The sequence below is a fragment of the Doryrhamphus excisus genome, chromosome 12 (assembly GCF_030265055.1).
Source record: "Doryrhamphus excisus isolate RoL2022-K1 chromosome 12, RoL_Dexc_1.0, whole genome shotgun sequence".
In the NCBI taxonomy this organism is placed as follows: domain Eukaryota; kingdom Metazoa; phylum Chordata; class Actinopteri; order Syngnathiformes; family Syngnathidae; genus Doryrhamphus; species Doryrhamphus excisus.
Window position 1 is genome coordinate 4,297,171 of NC_080477.1, and position 18,775 is coordinate 4,315,945.

An 18,775-nucleotide genomic window follows, 5' to 3' on the forward strand; every position below is an offset into this window, starting at 1 on the left:
CATGAGTTACTGGTTTTCTCGTTGATGTTGTCATACCTCTGTTTTGCCAATATTGTGCAAAGATATGTACTGTTGAATATACATATTGGCTATCAGTATAAATTGTCACCTTTTGACCTTTCATTAATTTGCATGCTTCTGTAAACGCTAAGACTGCATAGCCTGTTATTGTTTTTCCCAAATAATTTTTCTTTGAGGAACCATCTACAAAATCACCCCTTTATGTTAGTGTCTGATCTAATATGTCACTTTGCAGTTTGTGTTGTTAGCTCATAACAATCATGTGGTTGGCCTTCCTCAGGGAATGGTAGAAGGGTAGCTGGGTTGAGCGTGGTGCATCGCTCAAGTGTTAAATGTGGTTTAGCTTCATTTAAGATTGCTTGTTTTCTGTCTGTTAGAATGGTTCGCCCTTGTCCTGTCAACTGATGGCTTACAAAATTGTAGTTTGTCTTTACTCACTTTATGGCCTTCTTTCGCTAAATGGTGGAATAAGGCTATTGTGTCTTCCTCACATGACTTCCTATCTTGTGACGCTAGTAGGATGTCATCTACATGTAATAATTTCTGGCTTCCATTTGGGGGTTCAAACGTGGACATACTGGCCATCATTGCTTGTGAATAAATTGTCGGGCTTTCACAATATTCTTGTGGTAAGCGTGTGTACGTATATATATATATATATATATATATATATATATATATATATATTTTTTTTTTTCTTCAAACGTAAATGCGAACCTGAACTTTCTTTCTCTATTTGAATGGAGAAGAATGCCTGATGTCTACTACGGTGAACCATGTGACATCTGTTGGTAAAGAATTTAACAATGTGTGTGGGTCAGGCACACAAGGTGCTCTCGCCACCACAGTTTGATTTACTTTTCTCACTGGGAAAATATTGATGTTACATGGTGGGTTATCGCATTCTACTAAGACTTAAGCTTTTAACAAATCTTCTATTGCTGGTTTTATTCCTTCATATGCATTTAGTCTTATTAGATGTACTTGTAATTATACTACTGGTTCATCATTTGGTTCTGGTTGTATTTGTTAAGACAAGCCTAGTCGTGCTGAATATCGCTTTTGGTTCCTTTTGTACTGGCCTTTGACACAATCACGGGAGAAGTGACCTTCTTCACCGCAATTCCAACATCCAGCATTGTTGGGATAGGTTTGTATATTCTGTCTACCTGTTCCTCTACCTCTTCCTCCAAATCTTCTCCGAGTTGGCATAACCCTTCTTTCGTTACCTTCCTTTTGTGTATAAAATGTGTCTGAGTCTTTTTCTTTCATTACTTTTTCTTCATCTTTCTGATATTCATGAAGTAAAACTTCCCTTACTATCTTATATAACTCTTCCTTTTTACAACCTTCACTTTCTGCTCTATCTCTCGCTTCCTTCCATTTTCGCCTCGCCTTTTTGCTTTCTTTCTGCCACCTTCTTCCAATATGATAGGTCATCATACCCATCCTTTTGTATTTTATTGTTTTTATTGTAGCCGGTCTAGCCGACCCTCTCTTGTCTCACTGTGATCAAACTCTGCGTCGTGTTGTGTGAACAGATGAGATGGGAATCACCGCTGTTTTGCCACTGGGGCAGGATTTATTCGAAACCAGCTGTGCGAACAAAATAAAATCAGTACAACAGCTCGTCTCTCCTCAGCGGGATCTTGCGCCGTCTGAGGAGAGTACCGCGAAACTGCAGGGAGTGCCTTCCTTACAGGAAGTCACCAAAATAAAACAAATTTCAAAATAAAATGACAATATACGTAAAATAAATAATTCAACATGAAAATGATATGACAAAATGAAAACAAATACTAAGGATGTACTTTTGGTGAATTACAACGCCATTGCTGGAACACACCTGTTACTTCCACCCCTCCTAACTTCACCAAATCCAGACTGTACATGTGAGCGTTTAAAAAAAAACAACAATTCACACACTCATTGAAACCCGATGGAGGTAGTTAAAAAGCTCTGAGCTTTACCTTCCATGAGAAACCCACAAAATAGGTTCAGAAAGAACATAAGGGTGATCAAGCCTTAGTCTCTCCTAGGTCGATATGATGCCGTGTACACCATACACATTCTCCGACACCTTAAACTTCGCAAAACATACCGCATACAAAATCACATTGTCCATTAATCACAACACATTTACATATCTGGACACCTTGATACACTAAAACAAAGTTAGGAGTGACTGAGATTTCCTGCTGAATGAACTTGCCATATCTTTTATATCAAAAGGCTTTTGAACCATGGATTCAATAAGACGATTGACCTCTCTACTGACTCTGCCAAACCGTGTCCTGACTACATGTTCCGTAGCTGCTGATGGGTTAACTTGTATGCCTCTGTCATGAACAGCATCTACTGATGGCACCTGTGAGTCTGTGGAAAGCACTGGGCTTGCCTGAAGTAACCCTGACTCTGTGTCACAGTCAGTGTCTGGATTAGACTTGGTGTCTGTGTCTACTGGAAGCTGTCTGACGGATGTAGGGAGTCAGGTTCTGCAGCTAGACTGTTAATGTCACTGTCTCTATTGGAGTCTCTGCCGTCTGGTGCGCACTGGATCAACTCATCTGCAGACAGCTCCTCATGATCCAACGCTGCAGCATTTGTCACACTTGATCCATCCTCATTCCCAGTGTCACACAGTTCTCTTTCAGTCGCCACCACAGGTAAGAAACTGATGTTGAGGACTAAGTTGCGGTGCACTACTTTCGTTTTGCCCTTATTGTCCTCCAGCCTGTACGTGTGGGTCTGCAGATTTCTGTCTTTGACCGTGTACACTGTAGGATCCCACTTATCAGCTAACTTTTTCTTCCCTTTTTCGCCTTTGTTTGCAATGAGTACTCGGTCTCCAATGCTGAGGTGAGTGCCTTTTACTTTTTTGTTGTACTCTCTTGCTTGTTTGTCTTGTTCCTTGATTGCATGTGTTTGAGCGATCCTGGCTGCTTCATTAAGATGTGACATCAGAGTGTTCGCGTAGCTTTTGTGATCGACAACCACAGGGTCGTGAAGCACCTGTTTAAACATTACATCCACGGGGAGATTTGGAATACGACCAAACATGAGCTGGAAAGGGGCATATCCAGTGGTTTCATGTACTGTTGCATTGTACGCAAACGTCAAAGTTTGTACTTGTTGTGTCCATTTGTGTTTCTCCTTGAGGGGCAACGATCTGAGCATGCTGCCTAACGTTCTGTTAAAGCGCTCAGTTCCTCCATTTCCCATCGGGTGATAAGCCGTAGTGTGTGACTTTGAGACTCCTGACAGTCTGAGCAGTTCGGCTATGAGCTCACTCTCAAAGTTAGCCCCCTGATCGGAGTGGATCCGTTCAGGGAACCCATACACACAGAAGACGTGATCCCATAGCTTTTTAGCTACTTGCTTGGCGGTCTGGTTTGTGCATGGAAAGGCATGGGCCAGCTTCGTAAAATGATCTGTCAGGACAAGAACATCGACGGAGCGCTGCCTGCTGTCTTCTGCACTCCAAAAGTCCAAATATACGAGCTCCATGGGAAAAGAGGTTCTGATGCTTTCAAGTGGTGCTCTAGCAGAAGGGTCTGGTGTTTTTGCTAGAATGCATCTTTGACAGCACTTGACGTAATCTCTTACGTCAGACTCCATCTTGGACCAAAAGAAGCGTTGTCTCACCAGGTGTAAAGTTCTCGCTTGCCCCTGGTGTCCAGCAATGTCATGGATACCATGCAGCGCTGTCTCCTTGAGAGTCTCTGGCAAGACAAACTGATGCCTCTTTTGTTTACTGAGGGGGTCTTTAGTCACACGGTACAGGACACCATTCTGAAAGTGAAGCCGGTCCCACTGTTTGAGCAACGTCACAGCTTTCGAGTCAAGACCTGCTCTTTCACGCCTGGATGGTCGTCTCTTTCGGATGACAAACGGCACCAGCTTCGAGACGGTGGCGTCGAGCTCTTGGCTTCGCTGGAGGTCTTCCAAGGTGAAGACAGGAAGTGAATCCTGGCCCTGTGTCAAAACATCCTGCACAGACTGAAACAGCTCCACAGCCCTGGTCTCAGCAGCTGTATCCCATTGGTAATGAGCATCCAAAAGAGCCTTGACGGCCACAGAGTCACAAGGATGTTTATTTGGACTAACCTGAGATGATGGGCTGGTACGGGATGGTTTCTTTACCTGATGACACTGGACCTTTAAACGGAGAGTGTCCTGAATGCCATCATAGCTGACATCCTCAGCTTCAGCAAGCAGTTGGTCGTAGTGCTCTGTGATGAGCCGATGACCGACTGTCGTGGCAAAGGGATCTCTGCTAAGAGCATCAGCAACTGTGTTCTTTGTACCAGGTATGTGTTTCAGGTCGAATGTATAAGGAGCAAGCTTGGACACCCAACGCTGCTCACAAGCATCGAGCTTTGGCTTTGTCATGATATAGGTGAGTGGGTTGTTATCTGTCCATACTGTAAATGAATGACCCCTCAACCAATGGCTAAATTTCTCGCACACACTCCACTTCAAGGCTAAAAATTCTAGCCGGTGAGCTGGATACCTTTTCTGAGAACTGCTCAGGGTCTTACTGGCAAATGCTATGGGGCGGGCCTTCTCTTGTCCAGCTGGTACTTGTGACAGTACAGCGCCGAGTCCATCTAGCGAGGCATCAATGGACAAGATCAGGGGCAGCGTAAAATCCGGATGCGTGAGGACAACACAGTTCAAGAGACAGTCTTTAAGCTTCGACAGAGCTGCATCACACTCACCGGACCAATCTGAGGGTTTGAGCTTCCTGAAAGAGCCAGCATTTGCTTGTGACTTGACTTTTCCTCTTTTCTTTTGTCCAGCAGTGAGAGCAAAGAGTGGCTTTGCTATGGCAGAGCAACTTGGAATGAAGTGTTGGTAGTAGAATACCATCCCAAGGAAAGACTTTATCCTCTTCACTGATGGGGTGCAGCCATCTTCTTCCATCAGATCACTTTTGGACATGTTTGTGATTACGTCAACTTTTGATGGATCCACAGCCACTCCATTGCCATCTATGACGTGACCAAGAAACTTGACTGAAGATCGCATCAGGTGACACTTTTTAGGACTTAGCTTAAGGTTGTGGAGTCGCAGCCTCTGAAACACAACCTCAAGCCTCTCCAAAGCTTCCTCTTCTGTTGAAGCAAACACCAGCAAATCGTCGAGATAGCATAACAGACTGCTGAAGTTCAAGTCACCAAATATGCTGAGCATCATGCGCATAAATGAGGCGGGGCTATTGCACAGACCTTGTGGCATTCTATTATACTCATACAAACCCACAGGGGTCGTGAATGCAGTGTACTTCTTGTCTCCCTCAGCCATCGGGATGTTATAAAACCCGGAGGTCAGGTCCATGGTGCTGAAGTAGGTGTTTCCTCCCAGCGCAGCAAGGCAGTCCGACTGATGTGGCAGTGGGTGCGCATCATTGAATGTGCGAGCATTCAGCCACCTGAAGTCGGTGCACAGTCTTAAGCTGCCGTCCTTTTTCCACACCAAGACTAGAGGAGATGCATATTCACTCAAAGATTTCCGGATTATTTCCTGCTCCTCCATCTCAGACAGGACCTGCCGCAGTTTCTGGTAGTGGGCTGGTGGCACACGGCGGTAAGGAAGACGAAAAGGTTTCTCATCGGTAAGTCTGATGTGGTGGGTAAAGCCTTTCGCCTCACCACAATCCAACGTGTGTTTTGAGAAGATGTCATTGTACTTTTCGAGCAGCTCAACTAACTTCTTTTCCCCTTCATTACCAGCGTGACACAGGTCAATGTCAATGTTGCTGAGACCAATTTGTTGCAGCCGCTGTTTCAGATCTGTGAGCTTGACATAGTCATGACTGTTGTCTGTTTCAGCTTTTCCAGGCTGACTGGAACCCTGGAAAACTTCAAAATCTTCTACAGCTAGGCAGGGAGACACATCTACCAGCTTACTGTTCCTCTTGAGGGTTATCGGTTTGTTGGACAGGTTAGTCACTTTCATGGGAACCCATCTGTCTCCCCAAAGTGGCGTAATGACACGGCCGACCATGATGTTGCGTGGCATGGACTTTGATGAGGTGGGTTCGACAATGACTGTGCTTCCTGGTGACATTGGGACATTATTCGGCAGCTTACCCCACACATGGTGTTCTTGTCTCACCAGCAGGGTGACTGACTGTCGAAGCTTGACTGTGCCAATCCTTTCCGGGAGCTCCTCACCTCTCTACCTGGATGAGTTTGCCATGAGGTCAAGAAACTGCTCATACTCGGGAAGAAGATTGCCAATAGTCACTGCTTATTTTCAGCTGGTGCATAAGAAATCTGATGACATTTGTGCCCAAGATTAAATCATCACGTTGACCTGGCACAACAAGAACAGGAACAACACAGGTTTCTCCGTACGCTTTCATCTCAACTTCATACATGCACTTAGGCTTGCTGATTTTTCCACCACAGCCCACAAGAACAATCTCTTGAGTCAGAGGAATGGAATTTGATAGAACATTGTCACTTAACATCTGTAGTTCTGCTTGCTCACTTAGTGTGCAGGCCATGGAGCCAGAGTCCAGCATCCCCTTCACGTGTGACTTGTTGTTGATGCTGACAGGAGTGTAAAACAGTTCATCAAAAGGACCTATTCTCTGTGTATTCTGCACTATCACCTTTGCATTGACTGGAGCAGCTGCACATGCCCTAATATAATGCTGTTCAATGTTGTCTTTACTGAGGGTTGCTTCTCTAGCGTCCACATGACCCCTCTCCCAATGCGGACCACTTAGTTTAAAGGCTGGAAGTTTTGTGGTTGAGGGATGAACTGACTTTGCGACGAGGGCAGTTTCTTTTGATGTGATTTGGCTCAAAACATGACAGACACAAGCGTTTCTGCCTGCAGTGTGCAAGGGTAGAGTGCTCAAGAGACTGACAGACTCTACAGGACATTTGGTAAGTCTGTGCCGGATGGATCGGTTTGTCTGTGGCCAGGACATGTTGTGATAAAGCACGATCAAAGAGACCGATCAGTGTTCTCAAGCAACCATCATCGCAGGGGGGTTTGGCTGCTGGGTTATTCTCAACCTGCACAGGAGGCTCTCTGGGTTGACATGTCGGCGCCAAATTATCAGGTGCAGGGGTCTGGATGTTAACCGTGACAAGTGCAGGCTGCTTTGACTTGGAGAGTTTCTGTTCTCTGGCCTCGATCTGGTATTGATCTATCTGCTCTTGAATATCACTAACAGTCCACTTGTCCGGTGCTTTAAACTTGAGGACTGCTGCCAGTGAGGGATCTGGACAGTACTTAAAAAACATCATAGCAACTTCTTGGCAGGGGTTGTCTAAACGTCGACCTAGCCTTTTCAAACCTTCTTCTGCTGCATCAACTGCCTTGTTTAGCCGAACCCAATACTCTAGAGGAGTTTCTCCTGCTGTTGGGACTGTACTGTAGAAGTCCGCCATGGGCATACATGAAAAACTCACCTCACCAAAATGTCGACTGAGGATGTTGTAGATCACTTCTGGGCTCTCTCCTGGTTTCAGTGGGGGACTGCTTCTGGTTTCAGTGGGGGAGTGATTCTTACAATGTCTTTGGCTTTTCCCATTAACTTACACATTATCTCAGAATGTTGCTCTGCTACGGGTGTGGCTCGTTTCTTGAAGTAGGTTTTCATCAATTCTTCCCACTCACACAACGTGTTCTTGTCCGACTCATCTCCTCTGAAGACAGGAGGCTCTTTCACATCTGACTGCAGGACTAACTTGGCACCGGTCAGGTTAAGGTAAGTAGAGTCACTAGGTAACTGGCCGACACTGCTCTGAGCTTGTGCGCCTCTAACACCACTTTCTCTACATTCTTCCTTTAACTGATCACTTATAGTTTGTCCCACCTGCTGTGCAATGCTTGTTATCAAGTAATTTAATGCCAGGTCAGTTGTAGCTGAGTTGTCAGAGAGTGCGTTACTGGGCTGAAGACCAGCAGGTGTACGGTTAAGAATGCGAGTAGAACAGAAAGCTGGGGAGCCTGCAGCATTCACATCTCTAACTGGTGTGGCAGGCAGCCTACCTCTCCCAAAACTGAAACTGTTAAGCTGACTGTTATCATCCATTTTTTCACAACAGACACATAAAGCTCACTTTTAACCACTTGAATAACCCTTTTTCCTTAGTTTTTTTTTTTTTTTTTTTAAACCTTGTGAATAAACATTTTAACACTAATATGTGAGACAAAGCAACCTCTGGTGACCAAGCTGATGTTGATCCACAGCTCCAGGAACCGCGATGACGATGAACCAGCCTGGAGCGGAGTGAATCCGGGTCACGGCACCACTGTAGCCGGTCTAGCCGACCCTCTCTTGTCTCACTGTGATCAAACTCTGCGTCGTGTTGTGCGAACAGATGAGATGGGAATCACCGCTGTTTTGCCACTGGGGCAGGATTTATTCGAAACCAGCTGTGCGAACAAAATAAAATCAGTACCGCAGCTCGTCTCTCCTCAGCGGGATCTCGCGCCGTCTGAGGAGAGTTCCGCGAAACTGCAGGGAGTGCCTTCCTTACAGGAAGTCACCAAAATAAAACAAATTTCAAAATAAAATGACAATATACGTAAAATAAACAATTCAACATGAAAATGATATGACAAAATGAAAACAAATACTAAGGATGGACTTTTGGTGAATTACAACGCCATTGCTGGAACACACCTGTTACATTATTTTTATTCCTTTTGTCAATGTTTTGGACCAGTTTCCTACGTCTCCTTGAGAACGGGTATACGTTATTTCGTGGTGCGTCTGTTATTTGAGGTGTATACTGCGGGGGTTGCTCTCCTAATTCTTCATTTGGTGCTGAGGCCCCCGCTGGCTGTTCTAATTGTTGCCTCAACACGTTGTAAGGACCTGAATATTCATTATCTTCCTTCCTGTGAAACATTACGGGTTTTTCTTTCTTGTTCTCGTTTTGCTTACATTTCTTTTCTATGTTTTGTTGTAACTCCCTAATACAGGGGTCGGGAACCTTTTTGGCTAAGAGAGCCATGAAGGCCAGATATTTTAAAATGTGTATCTGTGAGAGCCATATACATTTTTTTGAACATTGAATGCAATAAAATGTGTGCATTTTTATGTAAGACCAACAGTTTTAGATACTATAATGAGCTCTAATTACGTAGACCAGGCACACTACCCCACGCCAATGGGGTGTGGCCAGCACACTTTCGTGAGCAGCGCAGTGTCCAATAATAAATCAAATACTTGCTGCCATTAATGCAACTTCTGCTGCTGCATGGTTTTGCACCGTACTCCGTACACATATTTCATTCTTTTGGCCATCTTTGTCAGAAGGCTTGGTTCTGCAGCTTTAGCTAGGTGACTATTTGACTAAAGGAGGAAAGTTTACATTTACATGTTGACATCTCAATGACCGAGGTAGACTATCGCATTACCCAGTAATAATCGAGTTTTGGTGTTTGACCTGGAAAATATCATCAGGAAAGATAGATATGGTCGGCCGTATTGCAGTAGAAAAGAGATGGACGGATTAAAATGCATAAGAAAGTTGTTGATTATTTTTAACAGTCATTTCTGTGATGTTTACTTTAAAATGTTAGCAAAAATACATTTTTAGAAACGCTTAAGAGCCAGATACAGTCATCAAAAGAGCCCTACCTGGCTCCCGAGCCATAGGTTCCCTACCTCTGCCCTAATACATGCCGTGAATAATTTTCCGTTGAATTTGTACTGTTTTATCCAATAATATAGGGGGTTTACTGCTAGACTATCCTCTTTTTCAACTACCTTCCAATCCTTACACGGGAGTTCGTCAAGGACCTTTTGTTTTTCTTTACTTTGTCCCTTCCCCATTTTGAACTAAATTTGGACCCAGTGGTTCTTAACACCTGTCGTGTTCTAACACTGGGGTTATTTTCAACAAGATGGTGATCAACAACTGTAGGTGCAGATTGGCACCTCTGTGTAAGGCCCTGGTTTACTCGTGTCCACTCGATGAGATCCACACAAAGTCCATATAGTTGCAAAAATGAAAGGTATTATTTTATAGAATGCTATGACAAAAAGGTTAATTGTTCAAAAAGGATAACTCAAATCAGACACGGTAAAAGAAAACCGTGTGCCTCCACAGCAGTCCAAAGCTTCCACCTCACCGTGCGACACAGCACCTCCCCCAACATGTGCCCGGCCGCACACCTGCACACGCAGCACCATTATTTGAAACAAAAACAGCAACAACAATTGATTAAAATAAATATTCCCATTTCATATTTCAAACAATATTTAAGGTGTGCATCATAGCATAAATAAACTCTACAATTGACTGGCTCATACACACCGGCCCCTAATTGTTTTCTAAACTTAGAAACAATTACCAAACATATACAATATAACAATATACAAAGGTACATATATTGTTCTTAAACTTAAATCCTATCCTTCGTCCTTTGTTCACTTTGAAGCGTCTCATACCTGCACGCAGTGTTCTCAACATCTGTCTCATACTGCTTCAAGGAGGAGACTGACCTTGGTGATGTGTCTATCTAGTTCGCTGCTCTTTGTCTTTACACGAACACGCCGAACAAGTCCATGTTCATCTGGCACGGTCTCGATGATCTTACCAATGACCAATGAGTTCCTTGGCGCAGTCTCATCCACCAGCAAAACGATGTCTCCTGACACAAAGTTTCGCTTCTTCTGTCCACTTCTGACGTACTTGCAACTCAGGCAAGTATTCTGTCATCCATCGTTTCCAAAAAAGGTCTGCCATATACTGGACCTGCCTCCACCTTCTGCGTGCGTAGAGGTCCTCCTGAAGACTCCTGGAGGCAGAGAGGGCTTGGTCTTCAGTAGCAGAAGATGATTTGGGCTAAGCGCCTCCAGGTCGTTGGGGTCACTAAGTAGGTGTCGTAATGGGTCGTCCATTGATGATAGCCTCAGCTTCACGCAAAAATGTTTGCAGATTCTCCTCATCCAGATTCTGTGTCTTTAAGGTGGCATTGAGAATTTGTTTGATAAGTCTGATTAAGCGTTCCCAAACTCCTCCATGGTGAGGAGCGACTGGGGGGTTAAACATCCACTTAATGCCTCGTTGTAGCATAGTGTTTTTTCATTTTGAAAACGTTCCACTCTTGCATGGCCCTTTTGAGCTCCCGCTCTGCTCCAATGAAATTGGTACCATTGTCAGATCGTAATTCCATCACTTGACCTCTTCTTGCAACAAACCTTCGCAGAGCATTGATGAAGGAGTCTGTATACAGGGATGCTGCCACTTCTAAGTGCACAGCACGGATTGCTAGACAGGTAAAGATAACACCATAGCTCTTTATAGTGGATCTTCCACGTTTAACATCAAAGGGACCAAAATAGTCCACACCAGTTCCAGTGGTGAAGGGCGGTTCATCAGGTATGACTCTGCTCCGCGGCAGTTCTGCCATCTGTTGTTGTCCAGTAACGCCATGTAGTCGTCGACAAACTATGCATTTGGACAGGATTCTCCTAATTGTTGCACTGGCATTGGGGATCCAGTATTTCAGACGCAGTTTCGATAACATATGATTGCGGCCGCTGTGACCAGTGTCTTGATGGATTTTCTGTAGAATGAGGTCTGACACCGGTAGGTCCTTGGCCAGGATGTTTGATGTTGATGTTTGGTTTCCTCTGGCATGGCTGCGCGATTGAGCCGTCCTCCAACCCTCAGGATTCCATCTTGAAGGACTGGGTTGAGTTTGTATATGTGGCTGCCTCTTTTAACAGCCTCACCCTTCTGTAGAGCGCTAATCTCATTTTGGAATTTCTTGCGCTGGCAGTGGCGTATGATTTCCATCTCAGCCTCCGTCAGCTCATCTACTGTGAGGGATCCTTTATTTATATTTGTTTTTTCTGTTAATTTGGGTTTATGTTGCAGTCTTTTCTGTTGATTCTCATCAGAACTAGACCTTGGACTATGCTCCCTTCTCTCTTGAACCAGACTTAGCAATATGTTCCGAACCTTTAGAATCCATGCCACTGCCTTTTTAAGGCGCATCCATGAGGAGTAGTGGTTGATTAGTTGCTGCATTGCATCTATTTCCTTCAATGTGAGAACATTAATGATGGCAGTTTTCTTCATCTCGGGATCTCCTGTAGTGAGGTATTTTAAATGATCAGGGTTCTCTGGCCAGTTGTCCGTTGACTGGGTGAGAAAGATGGGTCCAGAAATCCAGACCTTGTTTTGTAGAAAGGACTCCACCTTCTGTCCCCTTGATGCATGATCAGCTGGGTTCAAGTGTGAGCTGACATGTCTCCACTGACTTACTGTAGACGTTTTGCGTATTTCTGTTATTCTATTTGCCACGAATGTGCGAAATCTCGTTGTCTCGTTATTAATGTACTTAAGCACTGCTGTGCTGTCTGTCCAAAACATTGAATCCACAGCCTGCAGCTCCAGTTCCTTCTTCAACATCCTGTCCATGCGCCCTGCCATAGTTGCTGCTGTCAATTCCAGCCGTGGGATGGTGGTTGGCTTAAGTGGTGTAACTCTTGCCTTTCCCATGACAAAGCTGCAGTGGACTTGATTTTGATTGTTATGTTGGACTAAGTAGGTGACTGTGCCATAGCCATCTTCGCTAGCATCACAAAAATGATGCAGCTGAGCGAATGTAGACCTTCCAAAGTCTGCTGGCTTGTAACATCGGTCAACTGCAAAGTCGGTGAGTAGCTGCAGTTCCTTAATCCAGTCTAGCCACTGCTGTGTGAGATGATTTGGAATTGTGTCATCCCATCCGAGTTTCATCCTGCATAGCTCTTGCAAGATCTTCTTTGCTGAGAGCACCACCGGAGCCAAGATCCCTAACGGATCGTAGATGGAGCTCACCACGGAGAGAATGTTTCTTCTGGTGGGTGGTCTGTGTGGGATGACAATTCGGAATCTGAACTGATCAGACTCAACACACCATTGTACTCCCAAGGCTCTGTCCATAGGAAGTAAGTCTTTGTCCAGGTCAAGGTCTTTCACTTCACCTGCCCTTTCCTTATCAGGTATGGCTGCGAGCACCACTCTACTGTTGCCAATCCATTTAGTTAAATGGAAGCCTCCTTTCTGACAGATGGTTTTCAGATTGTGGCAAAGCAACATTGCTTTGTCCTCAGAGCTGACTGACTTGAGGCAGTCATCCACATAAAAATTATGCAGTATTGTGCTAACTACTGAAGCATCAAACAGGTTCCTGTTGTCTTCAGCACATTTCCTGAGAGCATAGCTGGCACAACTCGGTGATGAAGTAGCACCGAACAGGTGGACAACCATCTTGTAGTCCACCAGTGTTTGGCTGATGTCTCCGTCAAGCCACCATAGAAACCTAAGTAGGTCAGCATCTTCAGGTGGCACTCTAACTTGGTGGAACATGGCTTCTACGTCAGCCATTATAGCCACTGGTTCTTGTCGAAATCTTGTGAGGACTCCAATCAAGGTGCTTGTGAGGTCTGGCCCCTGGAGAAAGCTGTGCATTCAAAGACGTCCCTTGATAAGAGGCACCACAGTCAAATACAACACGAAGCTTGTGTTTTTTGGGGTGATACACACCATGGTGTGGAATGTACCAAACCCTTCCATCGTTACGACTTAAGTCCTCTTCAGCAACCTTTGTTGTATAGCCTTTGGAGATCATATCACTCATGAAGGTGATGTACTCCTCTTGAAAGATGGGATTCTTAAGGAATCTTTTTTTCAAGTTCAATGCTCGCTGTTCTGCAATAGAACGGTTGTTAGGCATTTTAAGCTCTATATTTTTTAGTGGCAAACCAATGCAATAATGCCCCTGTTTCAATCTGGTAGACTGTGACACACTTTCCATGAATTGGGGGTCTTCTTGGGACATTTCCATCTGCTCCGCTTGGCTACCTTCAGGGAAGTCATATTTGAACTGTTGGTTCCATAGCTCATCCAGTTTGGCCACAGTTATTCTGTTTGATGTAACACATGTTACATCACCAATTGCTTCACAGTTGCCTTCTCTCAATGGGCCATTAACTGTCCATCCAAGTGCAGTTTTGACTGCATAAGGTCCATCATCCACACTCCTGATCACCTCTTCTGGTTCCATAGCCTTTGGCACATTGGTCCCAATCAGCAGATTTCTGCGTCAATATGGGGAATCCGCACTTGCTCCAGATGAGGCCACCTGTTTACGTCCTCTTGCCGTGGGATGTTCCTTTTGTTTGCTGGGATGATCCTTTGAGAGAATACTTCCTGTAGTTCAATGAAGCTGCGGCCTTCAACATCGCTCACCTCTAAGTCCGTGACAACATGACTGGGAACAGTCTTTTGCTCTCCCATAGTTGTTAATAAAATGTTGATCCTTTTCCCATTCAGGTTGAGGTCATTCATCAGCCTTTCAGTGCAAAAGGTTGCAGTGCTGCCCGGATCCAGGAAGGCATACGAATTTACAACTTTGGTGCCGTTCTTCGCCTTTACTTGGACTGGTACGATGGCAAGAATACTGTCCATTTCCCCGGCTCCAGTGCCGGAACATATTTTGTTTGTACTGTTGACGAATCCACTGATCACAGATTGTTTCTCTCCATCATCGGATGATCCTTCCTTCGGTGAAATTTTGTCTTTGCTCTTAATGTGCAACAAAGTGGGATGAGTCATTGAACAGACTTCACAATTTAATTTGTCTTCACACAACTTGCTCATGTGTCCTTGTTTTAAACAGCTGAAGCACAGCCCCTTGCCACGAAGGAAGTCTATCTTCTCTTTGTGCAAAGCCGTTCTCATTTTTTTACATTCCACCATGCTGTGTTGACCTTGACAAAAGAGACATGGCTGGGTGTAAGCATGGGCAGGACCATGAGAATTCCTTTTACTTGACTTTAAATCTGTACTGGCACTTGATGGGTCGCTCACTGGTGTCACTGTTGTGGTGAAAATTGTTTTAGCACTCTTTCTTTGTGTTGTGAGGTTTATTGGAGTCTTCTCTTGAGCTTTGCTGTTGTCCTTTATGTCTCCAAACAACGGATGTAGCGCAATTTTAGCTTGTGTGTTGACAAACTTGACGAGGTCCTTGAACTTGGGTCTTTTAGTTTGCTTCTGTTGGATTTCATAAGCAACACTCCTCCACCTCTCCCTCAGCTTATATGGAAGCTTATTAACAATGGCACGCATGTTAGAAACGTGATCCAGCTCCTCCATATACTCCATGTCGGTCATGGCATTGCTGCAGCTGGTGAGGAAAAGAGCAAGTGCATTGAGAGCCTCACCATCATCTGCCTTGATTGTAGACCAGTTCAAAGCTTTGTTTATGTATGCTACAGAGACCCTATATTCATTTCCAAAATGTTCTTTTAAAAGTCTTTTTGCTTCACTGTAGCCCTTGTCGGGATCCATGTGAAGGCAACTTCGGATTAACTCCCGAGGCTGTCCACTGGTGTATTGTTCCATGAAATACAAACGATCCTTGCTGCTCTCCGTTTTGCTCTCCACACCGTGTTCAAATGCACTTATAAAAAGTCTGTAGTTCAACGGATCTCCTTTGAAGATAGGAATGTGTTGTGGGGGTAAGGTAGAAAGTCTTTGTTGCTTTACCAGGAATTCTGTAATATCATTTTGGCGCTGCATTATATTGAGCAAGGCTTCAGAGCTTGCTGAGCTTCCACCACTACTGCTGCCTGAAGAGGAACTATGGATACTGCTGCCACGTGAAGCTAAATGTGGCTGTGCAGCAGTCCCAGGGCATGGCGTTTTATTGCTTTTATTTTGTTGATGCCGAGTGATTGCTTGTTGGCTTGCTTCATAATTTTTGTCTTTCACATTTTGCTGCTTTTCTTGTGAATCTAAGAGGATGTCATCGTTTTGGGGTGTCTTTGTGTCCTCAAACATCTGTAAGACCTTAAGTTTAGCATCTGCAGCAGCCAGAGCAATTTGAATCTCAAGCTCCTCCCTCTCAGCCTTGAGCTTATTCTGTTGCTCCTCCAAAGCTTGCCTTTTCTTCAGAGCTGCTGCCTTTGCCAGAAGTGCAGCCCTTTCCAGACGTACTGAAGTTGCAGAACATGAAGAGCCACCAGCAGTGCCCTTTGACCTTTTTGACCTTGTCGACGCTGCTTCTGATATGCTATCTGAAGGGTGGACATTTTCATTGACTTTCCTTGCTTCCTCCATACGTTTATGAACATCTTCCATCCAACCAGTAACCTGCTTAATAAAGTCCTTCAATGAATCTGCCTTTGGTTTAAACCAGTTCTGTTGATCACTGTTCATAGCATCTTCAGATGAAAGTTGCTGAAATATTTCCTTCACAGAAATGTTGAGTTTACAAAACTCTTCAAAAAGCTTGTTAAAATTGACACTCAGTTCAGTCTTTATCAACTCCAAATTTCCATCATGATCCATTAAATGAAGCAACTCATTCTTTTTTCTTGTCAGTTGAGCCAACATGGACGTCCTTGCACCTATTTTTCTTTGCAATGCATCCTCCATCGCTTTGACTGTTGGTTTCACCTGCCGCTTTTCCACTGTGGCTGAATCTTTATCATCCTCCATGATTTAGAAGCCTTTTCCACTTGCTAGCTGCAGTTAGCTTGACACAGCAAGGTGTTCCAATAGGTTGCGTTGAGGAGCTCCCACCTTTCCTTAGCGAAGTCCTCTTCCAAATTCCTTGTGTTCCAAAGGTTTGTTCCACATGTAAAGGCCGTGAGGAGAGGGTTTTCTTTTACTATTGTAGGTGCAGATTGGCACCTCTGTGTAAGGCCCTGGTTTACTCGTGTCCACTCGATGAGATCCACACAAAGTCCATATAGTTGCAAAAATGAAAGGTTTTATTTTATAGAATGCTATGACAAAAAGGTTAATTGTTCAAAAAGGATAACTCAAATCAGACACGGTAAAAGAAAACCGTGTGCCTCCACAGCAGTCCAAAGCTTCCACCTCACCGTGCGACACAGCACCTCCCCCAACATGTGCCCGGCCGCACACCTGAATGGGAGTCTTTATAATAAGCAGCACCATTATTTGAAACAAAAACAGCAACAACAATTGATTAAAATAAATATTCCCATTTCATATTTCAAACAATATTTAAGGTGTGCATCATAGCATAAATAAACTCTACAATTGACTGGCTCATACAACAACCTTTTGTGGTAAAATTCTCTTCAACCTTTTCAGGTGGAATTTTCTTGCCTACAAGCATCCACAAAGGCTCACCATTTGCTTCTTGTTGGTTTGGTATAAAACACAGTTACCTAGTGGTAATTGTATTTTCATTCATACATTCACACATTCACACTTCGCGCGTCTTTTATTTTCCAGCCCAGAGGACTCCGCACATCCTATGTAGAGTTTAACTAGTCTGTTTCAACTAGGGGAGTCTACGCCGCCAACGGAACTTAACTGTCTGACCTGATAGAGTCTAGAATTGTCAGGGTTTGTAACACTTTTACTTTACTTTTTTTTCTCAGCACAGAGGACTCCGCTATCCTATGTAGAGTTTAACTAGTCTGTTTCAACTAGGGGAGTCTACGCCGCTTACGGATTTTAACTGTCTGACCTGCAGGGTTTGTCATTCCTTTTAAACAAAATTTGTACTCACAATCTCCGCGTCTCTGGATTTCCTTTCTTCCAAATGTTTGTAGGTCATAAGAAAAATAGGTCATAAGAATATAGTAAAAATAGGTCATAAGAATATAGTAAGAATAGAATAACTTTATGTACAATTCTTCCAACAAAATTAAAGCTAAAAATGAAAGACTATGTGTTAGGCAATAGGCAATAAAACCAGTGATAGAAGAATTGTTCAAAGCTAAAGTCTTAGTAGAATGTATCTATGTATCATCCTTATTTTCCCAGTGGGAAAAAGTGCCACTCTCTGTGGGATGGAGAATGATACAGGACAAGTTGTAAATCAAGCTGTGGTGGCCAGAGCACCTTGTGTGCCTGACCCACACACATGGTTAAATTATTTACCAACAGATGCCACATAGTTCACTATAGTAATGCATTCTTCTCCATTCCAATAGAGAAAGAAGGTTTTGGTTCGCATTTACGTTCAGAAAAAAGATATACATACACACGCCTACCGCAAGGATATTGTGAAAGCCCGATAATTTATTCACAAGCAATGATAGCCATTATGTCTATGTTTAACCCCCAAATGAAAGCCAGATATTATTATATGTAGATGACATCCTACTAGCGTCACCAGATAGGAAGTCATGTGAGGAAGACACAATAGCCTTATTGCACCATTTAGCGAAAAAAGGCTAAAGGCTAAAGACTAAAGGAACTGAACAATCTTAAGACTGAAAAATTACAAGTAGACTTTGAAATATTGGCTGATATGCAACAACAAAGTCCAAAACAGGAAATTGACCACTGGCTTAGGAATAAAGTGAGTAAAGACAAGCTACAATTTTGTAAGCAATCAGTGAAGTATTTAGGCCATCAGTTGACAGGACAAGGACAAACTATTCTAGCGGACAGGAAACAAGCAATTTTAAATGCACCTAAACCTCAAACAAAAAAGCAAATGATGTCCTTCTTAGCACTCACTAATTAGATGTAGATGTTGGATTCCAAACTATGCACAAATAGTGTCACCATTAACAAACTTAATGTATACAAATGACGTCACTCTTACAGTGGAATGAGGAGGCAGAAAAAGCATTCTGTGAAAAAGAGTACTGGTAGGAAGTACGATTCTAGCACTGCCTGATTACAGCAAAACATTTTTAAACAAACAGATTGTAAAGGTGTGAAGTGAGACTGAGGTCATGTACTCAGTCTTACTACAAGAGTATGGTGCAAAGAAACGACCAATA